The sequence below is a fragment of the Protopterus annectens genome, chromosome 4.part0, assembly GCF_019279795.1.
Source record: "Protopterus annectens isolate FY-2018-M chromosome 4.part0, PAN1.0, whole genome shotgun sequence".
Lineage (NCBI taxonomy): Eukaryota > Metazoa > Chordata > Ceratodontiformes > Protopteridae > Protopterus > Protopterus annectens.
Genome location: NC_056733.1, coordinates 1471586151 through 1471605059, shown reverse-complemented (window position 1 = coordinate 1471605059; position 18909 = coordinate 1471586151).

The following is an 18909-nucleotide window of genomic DNA, read 5'->3' as shown; positions in this document are numbered from 1 at the left end:
CACTTAGGGGGTGCTGTCTATAATGTAATTAACAGGGATGTCAGCTTTCCCAAATGGGATAATAATGCATTCTTTTGCATTTAGATTTACTCCATTGCTTTGGCACCAATTATTTGTGTGCGTGAACCCTGTCCGCATTATATTAACATCATTGGAAGACTCAATCTTAATCCCGCCATTACCATCAATCTATTCAACTTCACTCAACTCACTAACTCCATTACTAGACCTAATAAAAACAACCCCTCTGGCACCATACTTGACCGGATAGTTGTATCCCATCCTAACAACATTATTTCATCTGGTGTAATCCCCGATCCTTTAGGAGACCACCTCCCTGCCTTCTCTATTCGAGCCACTCCCACTTCCCCCCACTCTCACCACTTCATTCAAACACGTAACCTAACCAACTTTAATAAAAATTATTTCTCTAACTCCCTTAAACTAACTAACTGGAACCCCCTAAAAACACTGCCACTAGACAAAGCCATTGAATATTTCAATTCTACATTCTTAACTATCCTTACCTCCCAAGCTCCAATAAGAAGAAAAAGAATCAAAACTAAACCCACCCCATGGCTCTCCAAAGAGACAAAAAAGATTATGCACCAAAGAGACAAATCCTGGAAAGCTTACCTAAAACACAAACTGCCTGAAATCTTCCTCCAGTTTAAGCAATTAAGAAACCTGGCCAAAAAACTAGTCATTAGAGATAAAAAGTTTTACTACATCAAACTACAAGAAAACCACACAAGAAATCCAAAACAATTCTGGAACTCCATTAACTCCCTCCTTACACCTGGTACCAAAAACAACCCCTGTCCTGACTCCAGCAAATCTGACCCTGAAATTGCCTCTCTATTCAATTCCTTCTTCACTTCTTCCATCGCTGAACTAACCAAGACTTTTAACAACAACCCTCCCACCCATATCAACCTTCCTCTCCCTTCTCACCCCCCCCCCCCCATTTTTGAACTCAAACCTGTTCCAACCAACCTAATAAAGAAACTTGTCTACAAACTCAAACCTTGCTCAAATGCCCCTAACATCCCTTCCTCCTTCCTAAAGATAGCCTCTGATTCCATTGCTATACCTATCAGCATCCTAATAAACAGATCTCTACATGAATCCTATATACCCAAACTTTGGTGTTCTGCTTTAATTCTTCCACTTCACAAAGGTGGCAAGAACTGTAATGTCTCTAATTTCTACCCCATTGCCATCCTCTCCCCTATATCCAAAATCCTCAAAAAATGCATACACCTGCAGTTCTTGCCTTTCCTTACTGAACAAAAACTACTCTCCCCCACCCAACACGGCTTCCGCCCTGGACACAGTACCAACACTGCCCTTCTCTCTTTCCTTCACTCTGTGAACTCAGCCCATGACTCCGGTAATTTAGTCTCATCTGTTCTACTAGATCTATCTAAAGCTTTTGACACCATCTCATACTGCCTCCTTCTAAACCAGCTCTCTAACCTCAACCCTAGCCAAAAAGCTCTTTCCTGGTTCACTATCTACCTCTCAAACAGATCCCAAGCTGTGAAATGGGGCCAAGCTACAGCTACCTTCCTTCCTAAACCTACCGGAGTCTCTCAAGGTTCCATTCTTGGCCCATTACTATTCAACATCTTTATTAACGACTTCCATAAAGCCATCCCCAACACCACAATTGTTCAATACGCTGATGATTTCACTCTGATCTGCCATGCCCTTAACCAAACAGAACTCCTAGCTCTAACCCAAACTCCATTTTCAACCACTGAAAATTGGATGTTCCAAAATCACCTATCCCTGAATGCCAACAAAACTAAGATACTCCTCTTCCCCCCTGCCAAATCCTCACCACTTGACAAAAACTCCTTTCATATTACCAGACTATCTAACTCCACTATCAAAATAGTAACCTCCACCAAACTTCTCGGTGTCATAATTGATGACCAGCTGAAATTCAATAATCATATCCAGCTAAACATCAAAAAACACACATAAAACTTGGCTTATTGTACAGAAACAACCACTTTCTTTCTCCTTCCACTAGGCTAACCCTCGCCTCTACTTACCTCCTTTCCTCTCTACTTTATGGCGCTCCTCTGCTCACTAATCTATCATCCAGTCTTACCTCCAAATTGGAACAATGCTATAACAAAATATCCAAATTTGCTGCCAATGCCAAGTCCATCACTCATCACTGCTCCTCCCTCCACTCTCTAAAGTGGCTTGAACTCCCCAGTCATCTTACCTTTCTCCAACTCACCATACCCATAAATTATTGTTCCAGTCAACTAACTGTCCTGCTCTTTCCAACACTCTTATACCCTATACCCCCCTTAGATCCCTTAGATCTTCTCAACAAAACCAGATCACAGTACAAAAACCTTAGCTTCCAGCTGGCCAAATGCTTTTATCCTTCACCCTTGCTAAAAAATGGAATGCTCTACCCACCTCTCTAAGATCCTGCAACAACCTGGACAATTTCAAAGCCCTGCTTCATTCCCACCTCTGTCTAAATAGAATTTGCAACTGCACTCTTCAGCCTACTCTATTCAAACTATCCTCCTCCTTCTCTCCTGGCTAACCTCCATTCTCAACTAAACTCTTTTTTAGCCTCTCCTAGAATACTATCTGTATCAGCTACTTGTATCTTCCTACTTTCATAATCCCTGAATACTTTACTTTATTTTTTTTTCTTTTTCTGCTGAAACCTAACTTAAACCATTAATAACTGCTATTTTTTGCCATCTGACATCAGTATTGTATTCTGTTTGTAACTTCCTGTTTAAGTATTGTAATATTTTTGTCTGAACTCTTTTTGTAATAAATACTGTTGTTTTTGTGGAGCTTTTCTCCCCGGGCCTCCACTGAAAATGGGCCCAAAGCCCAGTGGACCTCCCCAGTAATTAAACTGAAATAAATAATAAATAAATAAATAACGACTGTTCTCAATTTGCAGTCATTAGTGAACTTGGTCAGCCACAGGCTGTCCAAGTTTGCCTAGACTTCTGAGAAATAAATTCTGAACAGTAAGGAGCCCAGCACAGAACCTCGTGGTATGCCACTGAGGACTGGTCTTTTGCTAGAGATTAAGTCACCCACTTTTACTGTATGTGTACTGTCAGTGAGACAACTGTCTACCCATCTGGTAATGTAGGGTTTAATTCCCAACTGGGAGAGTTTGTCTATAATACCCGAGTGGGGGATTGTGTCAAATGTCTTGGCTAGGTCAAGATAGATGGTAAGAACTGTCTTTTCCTTGTCCAGGGCCTTGGTGACTTTCTCAAAGAGGTCGAGTGTAACAAGCATGATCTACATTTAATGAATCTGAACTGGGTTGGGTCCAGAGCTTGGAGATTACCTATTAATAATAGCCATAATGATTTTTTCCATGGCCTTTTAGATAAGGCTAGTCAAGCTTATGGGCCTATAATTCCCCAGGTCAGTTGATAGTCCCCCATTGTGCAGGGTATTACTTTTGGTGTCCTCCATTCTGCAGGAACATAGCCAGTTCACAAGCTATGATTAAACAGAGATCCAAGTGGGTCTGCTGGGTCATGTTTTAAGTTGTTTGAAAGGAAATCTGGAATGTTGTCTGGACAAATTGATGCTGTGTTTTTGGCCTTGGAGAGTGCCGTGATGACCTGCTCTCTTGAGATAATCGACTGAGGAATGGTGTTAGCTATACTTTGAGAGATGAGTGGAGTGGGTGTGGGGTGAAGTTTGCTCCAAATCTGTCAGGTAGCCGGTTGGGAATTACCTCTGGTTGACTAAGGGTGGTGCCATACACAACCAGATGGTGCATTGTTGTGTATTTCCTTTTAGATTTTGGATGTATTTAAAGAATGGTCTGTGATTATTCTTAACTAGGGAGGCTATATTTGCTTCATAATTAGCTTTGGAGGACTTAACAAGATGTCTAGCTCACTACGATTAAAGATAAATGTTCATACATGATACGCTCCTTTGCAAAGTTATAGAATTCATTATATTTAATACTCTGCTGAACATGTCACAAGCTATTTACACAAATTTATGCTTTCAGAAAACACATTTTTTAAATAAATAAACTGCTTCAGCCCTCTGAATCATCTTTAGCTCAGGGACAGTACATATGTCTAATTGGTTTCCTCAGTGATCTTCCATATCTAGAAAACTTTTATTATTGTTTTAGCCCCTCACGTAACTGTCTGCTGTCCTGTCTACTATGTCTCAGAGTTCCTCCTTTCTTCTTCTACCCTGACAAATCCAGCACCTGTCTGGATTTCATTCCTGAGCCCCACTAAGTGGGAAAGTTCCAATTTGTAGGTGCTCAGGAAATAGGCAAAGAAGATCTCAGGGTGACGTGGTATGAAACCAGAGTTACAGCTGTAAAGGGTTTTTGTATTTTTCCCTAGCAACTGTCCCATCCCATGCACAAATGTCATGGTATGACTAGTTCAATGATGGACTGCTGGTGCATTCCACAATATGCTCTGCAAGACCCATAATCTGGAATCTCCATTAAACACAAAACGCCTCCTCCTCCCAAGAGAGGGGAACTGGCTAAAAACAACCTCTATCTCCCTAGTCATCTTCTTAGTGCTGTAGCCCACCAATCAAACCCAGGTTGTCTGGGTCACAGTCAGGGCTCTTTCCATCTATGACATAAAGATACCTTATCTGGAGTATTCACCAGGACTAGTTATACTGACTATCTGGTCTCACTTTACACTTGGTTTTACTACAGCTTCAGGAAACTATCTGCATCTTTTGACCATCAAAGTTTTCCCAGCCTCACCTTTCTTGTGAAAGGACTGGTTATTCTTTTTTACACTTTGACTTCAACTTAAGTGTTATACACGTCTGTTACTTCCATACAGGGTTCCACATTCCCCATGAACTATAAAGGATCTCGAATCATCTGCTCTGCCAACGACTTCAACTTCAGACTTTCCCATGCATGTTGTATTCATAATCAGTGTCCAACCAATATACCCTGATAGTCTTTTATTTATTTATTTATCTAAATATCTATCCCTTGTTTAATTTCAGGAGAGATCTGAGGTGGTAGTTATACTGCTGGAGGAAATTTGGCCAGGGCATTGGGTAATTTCCTTGTACTCTTTTTAATAGGTGCCATGGGATATTTTCCATCCATCTGAGCTGCCACCAACTCAAGAAGATAGGCCTTGCATTTAACATCTTATCCAAAGGATGATACAATCAGGAGTGCAGCACCTCCTTTATGCTACACTGCAATGTCAGCAATCCATCTACCAGATAGGAATAGAACCCACAGCCTTCTAAATCAAAGAAGAGCATGCTACCTGTTGCACCACTAGCAATATTTCTTCCTCTGTTGATTCCTTTTTAGTGTTACCTTCACTTTGGTTTTCAAACATCAGCAATGTAGCTGAAGTAGGCACTCTTATTTTCCAAATTTTGCTCATTAACATGTTGAACTGGTAAGAGAATGAGTCTTTGCAATACAGTATTCCTATATTCCAAACCTGGGAGATAATATTCATGAGATTATTTGCTTATTAATTTATTTTGGATAGGGTAGTATATTGATTCGTAGTGGATCCATTTCAACCACAGCCCAAAAGCTGCAGCCAAATGCAGACAAGAACTTTTTCATTGTACTGCATTGTTTAAGAACATTTTACTTGTTCAAGCATTAATAGAAAATAAAAAAAAAATTTACATTTACATAGAAAGTTAAGAACAATGTCATAGACTGAAAATATATATACAAAATCAGTTCTGTAAGTTGGTCTTGATATAGAAAAATGCATGTAATGTTATATAAGCAGAAAGATAGAATCATTACATTGGGTCTATATTAAATCAGCGAATGCTTAAAAAAGCGAGCGCTGATTTATCGACCTCATGTAGGCGAAAGCTTACAATCCTGAACACTTAGAACAGTGATTCTTTTCTCAGGGAAAAAAAATTGCTGTTCCAAAAAAGAAAAAAAAAACTTTAAAACATTACATAAAGTGGGGCGCTCCACCCTCCTCACCCTCCTACTTAAATATACCAACTCCGAGATCGCACTACAGTGACGAAAACGGTAAAATAATGAAGGCGGCCAAGCAATTTCTTTCCCAGGGAAAGAATTAGCTTACATGCTGTTTTAGTATTTTGCCATTTCGTGCTTTCAAGTTCGATCAAGACACATTCAAAAGAATGCGTCTTCGATCATATAATATGGAACCATTACATTTTGTACCATTTTAATAACTTTTTACATTGGTCATCTGGATAACTTGGATAGTTTATTGCATGTCTAAATTCCCGTCATGCACCCAGTCTGAATTCCTGACTTGTAAATTGTAAGCCATTGTCAGCTATCACAAGAGGTATTTTGGTAATGTCTATGCCAAGCTATCTGGAACACATTTACGAATGATTTATATTTCAAGTCCTCAAGAAAACTGAGCAGGATCCTCAGCATCACATGTTAAACCTGAAGACAGCTTACTAAAGCTTCTGTCACTCCCATGTTGTTGGCCCTACCAAGCTGACGGTGACATCACATTGGAGGGACCAGCAGAAGGAGAGCATACATACCAACACATCCCTGTCCGCACTCAGCACTGACAGCTATACTTTTCTATAGCTGTACAAATCAAGGCACTGTTCTTTCTGCCATATATTGTACTGACAGCAATGGGGTACTGAACCTTACATGTAGTTCTCTATGTTTTATCTTGATAAGGGCCGCCACGTGCTGGCAGATTACAGTAAGCTGGATGTTGTTTGAGCTTACCTCAGAACAAAGTTTGGAATATGCTTCTTATCATTGTACCTTTTAATTAGTGACAACTACCCCTTGCACCTTACAAAACAGTTTTCTGAATCCCACCTAAAACCTTTTCAAATGTTTTCCTCAATGTCCAAGAGACTGAATTAAGATATAAGTATCTGATTATGAATCACTGAATCTGAATATAAAATAGTTTGAAATGAACATACTGGCTTTACAGCAGCACAGGTAGAAAACATTTGAATTATTTAACAGACTGTTACCTAAAAGCTGATGAACATTATACCAGTTATTAACTCTAACTGAATAGGCAGGACGTACATGAGTTGATATGATGACAAAAGTCAAACTTGTTTATGCTCATATTATCTACATGAACTGCAAGACCAAAAGGGTATCAGGATAACAGGGCCAAAAGATATAGCTAATTCCCCAACATATGTATCATCATCATCATCATCTTTCAGCTGTTCCTGTTAGGGGTTGCCACAGTGGATCATCTGTTTCCATTTCTTCCTGTCCTCTGCATCTTGCTCTGTCACTCCAACCACCTAAATGTCCTCTCTCACCACATCCATAAACCTTATCTTAGGCCTTCCTCTTTTCCTGTTACCTGGTAGCTTCATCCTTAGCATCTTTTTCCCAATATACTCAGCATCCTTCCTCAGCACATGTCCAAACCAACGTAATCTTGCCTCTCTGGCTTTGTCTCCAAACCTTCCAACCTGGGCTGACCCTCTAATATACGTATCCCAAATCCTGTCCACCCTCATCACACCCAGTGCAAATCTTAACATCTTTAACTCTGCCACATCCAGCTCTAGCTCCTGCCTTTTTGTCAGTGCCAGTGTCTCTAACCCATATATAACATAGCTGGTCTCACTACCCTCTTGTAGACCTTCCCTTTCACTCTTACAGGTACTAGTCTGTCACAAATCACTCCTGACACTCTACTCCACCCACCCCATCCTGCCTGTATTCTCTTCTTCACCTCTTTTCACACTCACCATTACTCTGAACTGTTAATCCCAAGTATTTAAACTCATCCACCTTCACCACCTCTACTCCTTGCATCTTCACCATTCCTTTATCCTCCCTCTCATTCACACACATATATTCTGTCTTAGTCCTGCTGACCTTCATTCCTATTCTCTCTAGAGCATATCTCCATCTCTCCAGGGTCTCCTCCACCTGTTCCCTACTCTCACTACAGATCATAATGTCATCTGCAAACATCATAGTCCATGGGGACTCCTGTCTGATTTCGTCTGTCAACCTGTCCATCACCATTGCAAATAAGAAAGGGCTCAGAGCTGATCCTTGATGTAATCCCACCTCCACCTTAAACACATCTGTCACTCCCACTGCAGACCTCACTGCTGTCACACTGCCCTCGTACATATCCTGTATCACTCTTACATACTTCTCTGACACTCCCGACTTCCTCATACAATACCACAACTCCTCTCTAGGCACCCTGTCATATGCTTTCTCTAAGTCTACAAAAATACAATGCAACTCCTTCTGACCTTCTCTGTACTTCTCCATCAGCACTCTCAGAGAAAACATTGCATCTGTAGTGCCCTTTCCCAGCATGAAACCATACTGCTGATCACTAATCATCATGTCCCTTCTTAACCTAGCTTCCACTACTCTTTTCCATAACTTCATGCTGTGACTTATCAATTTAATCCCTCTGTAGTTAGTACAGCTCTGCACATCACCCTTATTCTTAAAAATCGGTACCAAAACACTTTTTCTCCATTCCTCAGGCATCCTCTCACTTTCCAAAATTTCATTAAACAATCTGGTTAAAAACTCCACTGCTCTTTCACCTAAACACCTCCATGCTTCCACAGGTATGTCATCTGGACCAACAGCCTTTCCATTCTTCATCCTCTTCATAGTTGTCCTTACTTCCTCTTGCTAATCCACTGCACTTCATGATTCCCTATCCGCACATCATCCAACCTTCTCTCCCTCTCATTCTCTTCATTCATCAACCCCTCAAAGTGCTCTTTCCATCTGCTCAACACACTCTCCTCACTTGTAAGTATGTTTCCCTCATTATCCTTTATCACCTTTACCTGCTGCACATCTTTCCTATCTCAGTCCCTCTGTCTAGCCAATCGGTACAGGTCCTTTTCTCCCTCCTTAGTGTCCAAACTTTCATGCAACTCTTCATATGTCTTATCCTTAGCCTTCACCAATTCTCTCTTTGCCATGCACCTCATCTCCTTATACTCCTTATACTCCTGTCTACTTTCTTCATCTCTCTGACAATCCCACGTCTTTGCCAACCTCTTTCTCTGTATACTCTCCTGTACTTCCTGTACTTCCTCATTCTACCACCATGTCTCCTTGTCATCCTTCCTCTGTCCAGATGTCATACCAAGCACCTTTCTAGCTGTCTCCCTTACTAGCTCTGCTGTAGAAACCCAGCTATTTGGTAACTCTTCACTGCCACCCAGTGCCTGTCTTAACTCTTCCCTGAACTCCACCTCACAATTACGCTTTTTCAGTTTCCACCATTTGATCCTTGGTGCTGCCCTCACACTCCTCCTCCTCTTCTTGATCACCAACGTCATCTTACAAACCACCATCCTATGCTGTCTAACTACACTTTTCCCAGTCACCACTTTACAGTCTCCAATCTCCTTCAAACTGGCCCTCCTACATAAGATATAATCCTCCTGTGTGCATCTTCCTCCACTCTTGTATGTCACCCTATGCTCCTTGCTCTTGTTAAAATACGTATTCACCACAGCCATGTCAATCCTTTTCACAAAATCCATTACCATCTGACCGTCACATACGGATATGGGACAAAATCCAGTCATGAAATCTAACTCCATCCACTCTTTCTCCCTGCAAAATGATTCCAGACAAAAGTAAATCAGAAATTGTCACTTTGCCTTTGGCATGATCATAAATGCCACTTCCATAGACCCAGATGAGCTACCAGGAATCCTAATGTGTGGAATGAAAAATAGCCTGGTGTATCCCTTATGTACATTCTTAATAAGGCTTAAAAATAACTATACTCCTGGAAGCAGGCTATGTTGATTCCAACCTGTAGGGAAGGTCTTTACACAGACCTGAATAAATACAGAATAATCAACCTCATGAGCATATCATGCAAGATGATAGAGAGTGAGGGAAACATTGTAAAGCCTATTCAGGCAGAAAGGGGGATCCTCCTTCTCAGGGATCTAACCCCATAGTTTTGCTTATCTTAATGGTATATCCTGTATGTTTAACTTTCTCATTTTTTGAAAGTGCGACCTCTGCCCTAGATGAAGGTTTTTCTGTCCATGCAGTTTACCTCAGTCTGGTGTTCAACACTACCCATAATTAAATCATTCATTAATTCCTATGGCTTAAGAAGAATGAAACTGTAATATCTTTGGTCTGCAAGTGGCTATAGGGTCATACACAATGAGTAAGAATAGGAGGACTTCTATCCCAACCATCACCTTTCACTAGTGGAATCTCTCAAGCGTCTGTCCTGGGCCACTCCCTTTTAGGATCTTGATCTCTGATTTTACAACTGATTTCAATGATTGACTCATAAATTATGTAGATGACTGCAAACTTAGCATTATTGTCCTTAACCTCATTGATATCACCTCTCTTCAATTGTACACCTTTACATGAGTGGTGCCAAAAAATATTTCATTTTATTTGCCAAAAAAGTAGCATTTTGGCATTTGTAAAAAAAAAAAAAAAAAAACACTTCACTTTACATCCTATTAATATTCAACAGATAAAAAATGATAAACTGGTAAAAGATCTTGATTACATTGTAAATGCTGAATTTTCCTTCAATACCATTTATTGAATTAAGTGTTGTGCCAGAGAAGTAATTATTGCCCTTTATACAGCTCTTGTCAGACCAGTTATAAAATACTGCACAAAGTGAATTGAAGATATTCAAGGATGTCTTATACTGATGATATTAGAGCAGAAGTCAAAGTAGCTCCTACCGCAGAGAAGGTCAAATAGAACCGATTACAATGGGTCAAGAATGTGTGCTAGAAAGCACAAGATTGTTTGGTGAAGAGGGCTTGCAAGATATGGGAAGAAGACAAGAAGAAATTAGGATGTCCTACAAAGAGATGGATTGCATTAATAGTAACAGGCAGCACACTCACCTTTGGTACAGAAGTCTGTGGGTTCTAATCCCACACCAGGTGGATCAATTGTTCACACTGCAGTGCATAATAAGTGGAGTGTAACACTCCTGAGTGTGCTGTTCTTCAGATGAGATGTTAAACCAAGATCCTATCTGCTCGAGTTGTTGTTAGTTCAGATAGATGTAAAACATCCCATCATAACAACCAAAAAGAGTAATGGAATTTCCTCAAAGTCCTGGCCAAATTTCCCCTAGTTGTACAAATACCATCTCTTTGAAAAGAGGTTACTAGCCTAGTGGAATGCACCTGGTCAATAAAGCATGAACAACTGTGAGAAGACATGTGACACTCAGGCCTAGCATGTCTTTTGAAGAAAGTAAGAGAGTGCTATGAATCAAGAGAGGTGACAACAGTTCACATGACATCCTGACTCCATGTAGAAAAATGGGAAAAAAGGAGGTGATGATGATAATACTAAAACACTCTGAAATCTCTCTCTTCTCTATATTTTACTGCATTCTTAGAGAACACCTGTGCCTGACATACAGAGGACTAAAGGACCTCCTTAATATTTGAAGATTGCAAACTAGGTGCAATCATTGAATCCCCAAATGAAGTCAGTATACTCCAGGAGGTTCTCACGCAGACCAGAAACGTATGTATTAGTCACAGTCTCAAACTGAATGGGAAGAAATGCATCATCATTCCCTTCAGCACAAACAATTTCCCCTCACTCTATCAAATCAACAACAATACCCTAAGTACCCATGAAGTGGTAAGGGACCTGGGATCATAAGTTGACTGTGACCTTAACTTTGACCACTGTGTCTACTGTAGTAATGAAAGCTTTCTACATAGCACAACTGATTAGTAAAGGCATCACCTTGAGAGCAAAAGAAGTTATAAACCTCCTATACTCTGCACTTATCCGGCCTATAATTGAGTATAACACCCCATTTGGCATGTACAGTACTAAATACTTGCAGCAACTGGACCCAAACCTAATGAACTTGCTATATATCTATAAATCAAATGGGACTAGGGCTACCCATTCCAGGAACCTAAATATGGCCTGCAACTTAAATAGGACATGCTGGATGGGCAGATTTATCTCCTAGTGATTGCCACATCTTTGGAACAGGCTATCCATTCATATGAAACAGAGCACCTCTATGACACTGTTTAAGTGGAACCTGGACAAGTGGGTGGGGCACTGTAAATTCCTACTGGGGATAGCACCCACAACCCTTCTGGACATGGGTAATCATCACTAAATGCAATCTTGGGTACTGAATAGAATTGCTATGGTATTACACTGGGATGAAACAGCTAGGCTTAAAATGACCTCCGGGTCTATAGCCTAGTAGTCTCCTATGATCTCCTATAAAATTATCTGCATAGAATGCCACACTGGCAACTTGAACAAAAAAGGACATTCAACCATAATATAACTTAATATCAACCTTACCACAAAAATTGACAACTTTAAATTTCATAGGTTCTCACACCTGTGGCTTAAAATCTCCCTCTCAGTTAAACTCAGCTTATCAATTCATACTTTCAGGGAACTTTTATGGTGTGTGTGTGTGTGTGTGTGTGTGTGTGTGTGTGTGTGTGTGTGTGTGTGCGCGCGCGCGCACTCCTCTGAAGGCTTTGCCAACACCAGAGAATTTTATATATTTTTTTCAGAGTCTGTCATCTTTTGTCATTTATTTTTATATATATTTTCCTTCTTTGGTGGTTTTATATAAAAATTGGATGACTACATTTCATAGGCAAGTTTCAACATGGGATCCTGGGTATGAAGCACCTTGATGTACAATAAGCATTTGAGCTTTAAACCCTTAAAATGCTGGAAATTAAAACATATTTTGGTGATTCATTATGATCTACTTTCTTTTCTTTATACAAATCTTGTAACTGGGAATTCATTGATAGCTGCTGTTAAACACAACTCAAACTGTATGCCATCCCAAAGTATTCAAGATGTTTTAGCTGCATGTAACATATACATAGATAAACGGCAGACTAAGACATCACAATGCAATAAAGCCATGTATCCTGTTCAGAAGATACACATTTTTATCTCTGTATACATTGTGTGAGTTGTCAATCTATTTATCCCCTCCCTGTGCACATCATCAAAATATTAGCCATTAAGAAGTGATACTCTGAAGCTCTGGCTGAACCTCAGCTAAGCTAAAGGTGACTTTGGGAAGTCATCTACCCCAGGGAACTACCACATTGACAATATGGCCCTAAGAGCTGACCCGGTTGTTTAAGATTTCGGAACTTAAGTGGACAGTGACTTAACCTTTTCCCAACATGTCTATTGTTGTAAGAAAATACTTTTATATTATGCATCTTATAAACAAAGGGATTATGTCTAGATCTAGGGATGTCATTCCCCTCCTTTACTCAGCTCTCATTAGGCTAGTCATTGAATATAATGTCCCTTTAGCATGCATCTGTCCAGACACATGCAGCAATTGGAACACTCACAGAGATACGTTACTAAAAGGATACAAGGCCTAAACAACACGAACCGACTCAATGACCTGTCACTATACTAGGTATCCTACAGACTGCTAACAGATGACATGTGTCTGGCATACAAGGCATTCTTTGACCCATTACTAATGAATTTACATCAGCAAGTCAAATGGCATCAGAAATACTCAGTCTAGAGATCTAAACCTCTTCTGCAATATCAACAGAATGGTTTTGAGGGACAGGTACATCTTGCAGAGGACACCACTGCTGTGGAATAAACTCCACATCCACATAAAACAAAATTTATCCCTGTCCCTATTTAAGCACAGTTTAGATCTATGGATAGAAATCAGAAATTTACTCCAGGAATGCCCCCGGTACTGCTAATAGAGGAAGCTCCTAAATGATTTATCCTAGGCATGGGTCCCCTCCAATTATCTACATTATAATCCCATTTATTCTCATTAGGGGTAATAACCATGGGATGGCTAAGGCCAATCTATAACCAAAAGGGATAGGTTATTTTAAGCAAAAAAGGAAAATTGGTTAGGCTTAAAATGGCCCATAAGGGCAAATAAACTAAAAAACTAACATAGCCTAACAAAACTATTGCTATTCTATTAAAATCATATCAAAATCTTAGCTGACTCCTTAAGAAACACATTAAAAACATCATTGAATTGGAGTTGGAAACCAGCAACAGAACAGCCTCTTCATCAAAACCTGCAGAAGATATACAAAATCATATTCAATGCACAGCTTATGTAAACAACATTATTAACCCAGTGAACTGAATCTGACACTATAGTCCATACTAAAGGCAATAAAATAAATACATGGAACATGCATAGGTCTAGTTCATGGAATGAATTAAATATGCTGCAAAATATGATAAAGTAACTTGATTTCATAATGACCAGAGCAGTAGGCATAGCATATATCCATAGAGACTGATAAAGAGGTAGATACAGGTGCAGATACAACTCTAGATATATGATTAGTGTTATTGTGCTGTGAATATCAACTTTTGCAGTTTTCTGCAAACCCTATGAATAAGTTTGCCTCAGAGTAGTTATCCTGATCAAGTGTTTACTGGTAAAAGCTTGCATAAAATTAAATAGCAGGAATAACTACAAAGTAATTACAAATGTCTGTATGTACTGCTTAGTTGCAAGAATAGTTGGGTAAGGAAATGCAATCCTATGCCTGTTTTGGACATTTTGGAGTTTCCTGTGCTGTGCTTCTAAGGAATTTGTTTTCCAGATCCCCCCCCCCCCACTCCCCCACCCCCAGAGCTTTACTATTATTTCTATAGTCTTTAGGTAAGCAAAGACATACTTAACTAAAGATTATTTTTAGGTAAATGGTGCAAGCATGCTGAAATTAAACATCATTTTTCATAGTCAAGTTATATACATATGTATGTATGTATGTATATATGTATAGGTATCTGTTAACCTGAATAGAACACTAATACATATGGGCCATTTTCAGGTCCAATACAAGGAAATAAGAAGTAATAAACAAACCAGACAATTAGCTTTTGCATAGGTATAAAGTAAAATAAGACAAAAGGTATTATAAACAAACATCACAGTTTTGTTAGTACATATTAAGTGAACCTGCTAAGGTTTACAGAAGATTTCTTAGACTCTTTCATTAACATGATCTATGGGAGTCAAAGTCAGTTCTCCCAATTATTACCTCAATGTTTTTAGTAATCACTGCACTATGCTGTATCCTATGACATTTACCTTCTCCTTTCATTCCATTCTACCAAAGTCCCTATCTGCTGATGCCTGGTACTTCTTATTTTACGTCTTGACCTGTAGAAGACATCTGGCTGCACAGTTTGGAGCAGTGCAAGTGAACCTTTATGTAACTACTTGCATGCAAATGTGTATACTTTCAATAGCCTAATTAGGGCATCACGGCCTGCTTCTTCTATAAATATAACTTACTTATTGCAGTTTTCCACTTCTGGAATTCTAGGTAGCGTCTGCAAGTCGGCATTTTCATGAAGTGAGAACAGCCCCCCAATAGAGAAATCACCTTGCAGAAAGAAGTCCTTCTCTGGGATTGAAAATGCAACAGTCAACCTGGGAAGAAGAAAGCCTGGAAAAAGAAGACACCAAATCAAACAGAAAAGACTCATTTTCTTTTTGTCATTGAATGTTTTACTGCACAGGGGATGTGCTCAGTACACAGTCAAGATGACAGGGAAAAGCAATGAGTCTTATTTCAGCTTCATTGCAGTGGACAGCAATATAACCAGGAGTTCATTTGCATGCATACGACAGAGTTTTCCTGCCTTCTTTGCATGTTGCCTTTACATTATTTCATTTGCATGCATAAAACAGAAGATGTTTCCTGTCTTTTGGAATGGACTGTTAAATGGCAATGTTTTAGCTACAATAAACTTGTATCTGGGTGACTGCCTTAGTTCATAAGAGAGGGAAAACAGTCCTCTAAATAGTAAAGGTATGACATACTATTTAAAATGCACTCAGTAATCCAACAGAACTTCAAAAGTAATGTTTGAAATAGATATCCCAAGCAAATATCAACATTTGAAACTTAACAGCTCTTCAGATATTCACTGACGATCTCTCTTGGTGTAATACTGAAGTACTTGCCTACTAATTAGAGAAATAAACATCAAATGTACTAGATTACGTAGTCCAAGATTCTTATAGCCTTACTTCACTAGTAAGTACTTAGCAATCAGTCTGCACACCATCACATACCTAGCAAATAAACCATATTACAAAGTTCTTTCCAGCCTTAAGAAGGGCAACACAAAACAGACTAGGAGAGAATCTGAGGTTGTCCATGCAGTTATCCAAGTTTATCCTGGAGATGTCAGAGGTTATACTCTGCTTGACATGTAGTAGAAGTTTGATCTAGAGGTGAGGAATACATTGAGGTATTAATCTAGTGTGCCAGTGTGCTTTATTTATTTGTTAGCTTTCAGTTTGTATAACTGACTAGATTACCGAAATCTCACTGTTCTTTGGTTCATACCAGGGGATTTTGTTAAAAGTGCTCACTAAACCAAAACTCTTTTTTTCATATCAGTACTTCTATTATAATAGTATCTGTTCATGAGTATCTCTGCTCATGTTTTGCACAAGCTCAGGTTCTGGAACTCTGACTTGGATGCAATTTAGAACATTTCTCAGGTTGAAGAAGGTCACAATCGTGCAAAAATAAATGGACAGCAAAACTTAACATGTTAGGATACACAATTGCAAGCTTGGCTTTGTTACGATATGTGGCTTGTTAGCCTTACGTTTGAATGTAAAGGTTCTGATCCTAAATACATTACAATATAAGGAATGTGAGCTCATGCATTTTACTGCACAAGGACTGTGACACTGCACTTTAGGCAACATCAAGAGCCAAGAGCTATCTTCTTGTACATGTTGTATATAACAATTTTGTTATAGTTCCTTCCCAAAATGTGCCATATTACTCAAAACTATTTTGAACTGCATTGTAATCTATACATTGGTAACCAGTTGAAATGCTGGGACCCGTTAGAGTAGGTTCAAACACAGAGACTGAATGGTCAAAAACCAGACTTATGTATAAGTCTGAAATGGCCATTTCATGGAATATTCCCTTTTCTCTGAGATAAGCAATCTCGGAGTTGGTACATATATGTTCATGGAGGTGTGGAGGTGCAGGGGAACTTGCCCACCTTCAAAAAGAAGTTTAAAAGGGAAGAGTGATTTTGAGATACACTGTTTTCCTTGGTTTTCATTTTTTTTTTTGGACTTGTCAGCGCTTGGCATTTTGTGTGCTAACATTTCAATAAGGATCCCTCTACATTTTGTACCACATCCTTTCTCTGTACTGTTTCATTTTCTCTTTGCTCTCTTGCTGTGTAACCCAGGGTAAAACTGAAATTGGTCTGTTGTGATCATTTCTCTACACTGTTTAACAATAAAAAGTCATGTTTTTGACACTATGTGTTAGACTATCTGAAATGTGAGTCAATATGTGACACGGTATTTGGGTTGTGAGATCATGCATGTTCTCTGAATGTTAAAATAAACTGGATTGTAAATCTGCGTGAGACAATCATATGAACTCTGAGACCGTTCACATTACAATTTATTAAGAAATAAATTGAAGACATGGAACCAGTGCATGTCAGGATAAAGAGACTGTGAGACTCTGCATGTAAGGATAAACAGAATGTGACCATGTGTGTGTCATGGTGCATATAATATAAGCCAGTGTATGTCAGGATAAACTGACCATGAGCCTGTAAATACTGTTCGAGCCTGAACAGGTCAGAGCACATAAACTATGACCCTGTACATATCAGGGTATACAGACTGTGAGCTTGTGCATGTTAGGGTATAGAAGGTGTAAGCATGTATTTTCAGAATACATATGTTGTGAACTTATGCTTGTCAGGGTATATAGAGTGTAAACCTATACAAGTCAGGGTACATTAAGTGGAAACTTGTGCATGTCAAGGTCTTCAGATTGGGAATCCATGCATGCCAGGGTTCTGAGAGTGAATCTATGACTGGCAGGTTTCTGTAAAGGTACACAAGGTATGAACTTGTGCTTGACAAGATACATGGAGTGTAAGTCTATGCAGATCAGGGTACATAAGGTGTGAGCCTGTGCATGTCATGATATACAAGTGTGTGAGCCTCTATAATTGGCATACATGGATTGTGAGCCTCTGCGCGTCAAGTTACACAAGGTGTGAGTCTGTGTCTGTCAGGGTACACAGTGTGTGAATTTGTGTTTGTCAGGGTACATAGGGTGTGAGCCTGTGCATGTCATGATATGCAAGTGTGTAAGTCTGTTCCTATTGGCATACATGGATTGTGAGCCTCTGCATGTCAGGTTACACAGGGTGTGAGCCTGTGCCTGTCAGGATACACTGGGTGGGAACTTGTGTTTATTAGGGTACACAAGATGCGAAACTTCATTTGTAAAGGTACACAGGGTGTGAACCTGTTCATGTCAGTGCACTGGGGACTATCCTTTGCCCGTCATTGTGCACAGTGTGTGAGCATGTGCCTGTCTTCTTATACAGGATGTTAGCCTGTTCTTATCAGGGTATACAAGGTGTGAGTCTCTGCATGTCAGACTGCACAGTTTGTGAGATCATGCCTGTATGAGTAAACAAGGTGTGAGCCTCTCTATATCAGGGTAGATAGTGCATAAGCCCATGACTGTGTGGGTACACACAACGTTGGCTGTGCATGTCAGGAAATGCAGGGTTTGAGCCTGTGCATGTCATGTTACATAGAGTGCTAGCCTGTGCCTGTCAGGTTTTACAAGGTCTAAGCCTATACATGTCTGGGGACTCAGGATGTGAGACCATGCCTGTCAATGTATATGGATTGGAAGCCTCTACATGTGAGGGTCCATAGGGTGTGAGACCATGCCTGTCAGTGTTACATTGATTGGGACCCTCTACATGTGAGGGCACACAGGGTGTGAGACTGTGCCTGTCAAGGTACACAGGGTGTGAATCTGTGTTTTTCAAGATATACATGT